Source organism: Mus pahari, chromosome 19 (assembly GCF_900095145.1).
Source record: "Mus pahari chromosome 19, PAHARI_EIJ_v1.1, whole genome shotgun sequence".
Classification (NCBI taxonomy): Eukaryota; Metazoa; Chordata; class Mammalia; order Rodentia; family Muridae; genus Mus; species Mus pahari.
In genome coordinates this window covers 75,677,540-75,678,793 of record NC_034608.1, presented here as the reverse complement: position 1 = coordinate 75,678,793, position 1,254 = coordinate 75,677,540, and positions in this window count along the sequence as shown.

The following is a 1,254-nucleotide window of genomic DNA, read 5'->3' as shown; positions in this document are numbered from 1 at the left end:
TCAGTTTCCAAGTGAATGATGGCTTTGTATTATTTATGTTGTTGTTGAAGATCACCCTTAGTCCATGGTGGTCTGATAGGGTACATGGGACAATTTCAATATTTTTGTATCTGTTGAGGCCTGTTTTGTGACCAATTATATGGTCAATTTTGGAGGAGGTGCTGAGAAGGTATCCTTTTGTTTTAGGATAAAATGTTCTGTAGATATCTGTTAAATCCATTTGTTTCATAACTTCTGTTAGTTTCACTGAGTCTGTTTAGTTTCTGTTTCCAGGATCTGTCACTTGATGAGAGTGAGGTGTTGAAGTCTTTCACTACTATTGTGTGAGGTGCAATGTGTGCTTTGAACTTTACTAAAGTTTCTTTAATGAATGTGGATGCCCTTGCATTTGGAGCATAGAGATTCAGAATTGAGAGTTCCTNTTGGAAGATTTTACTTTTGATGAGTATGAAGTGCCCCTCCTTGTCTTTTTTATAACTTTGGGTTGGAAGTCGAGGTTTGTTCGATATTAGATGGCTACTCCAGCTTGTTTCTTCAGACTGTTTCCTTGGAAAATTGTTTTCCAGCCTTTCACTCTGAGGTAGTGTCTGTCTTTTTCCCTGAGATGGGTTTCCTGTAAGCAGCGAAATGTTGGGTTCTGTTTGTGTAGCCAATCTGTTAGTCTATGTCTTTTTATTGGGAAATTGAGTCCATTGATATTAAGAAATATTAAGGAAAAGTAACTGTTGCTTCCTGTCATTTTTGTTGTTAGAGTTCTTGTGGCTTTCTTCTTTTAGGTTTGTTGAAGGATTACTTTCTTGCTTTTTCTAGGGTGTAGTTTCTGTCCTTGTTTTGGTGTTTTCCCTTTACTATCCTTTGAAGGGCTGGATTTGTGTATAGATATTGTGTGAATTTGGTTTTATCATGGAATNCTTTGTTTTCTCCATCTATGGTAATTGAGAGTTTTGCTTGGTATAGTAGCCTGGGCTGGCATTTGTGTTCTCTCAGGGTTTGCATAATATCTGTCCAGAATCTTCTGGTTTTCATAGTCTCTGGTGAGAAGTCTAATAGGTATAATTCTAATAGGCCTACCTTTAGGCCTATTAGTCTAATAGGTGTAATTCTAATAGGCCTACCTTTATATGCAACTTGATCCTTTTCCCTCACTGCTTTTAACATTCTATCTTTATTTAGTGCATTTGTTGTTCTGATTATTATGTATCAGAAGGAATTTCTTTTCTGGTCCAGTCTATTTGGAGTTCTGTAGGCTTCTTG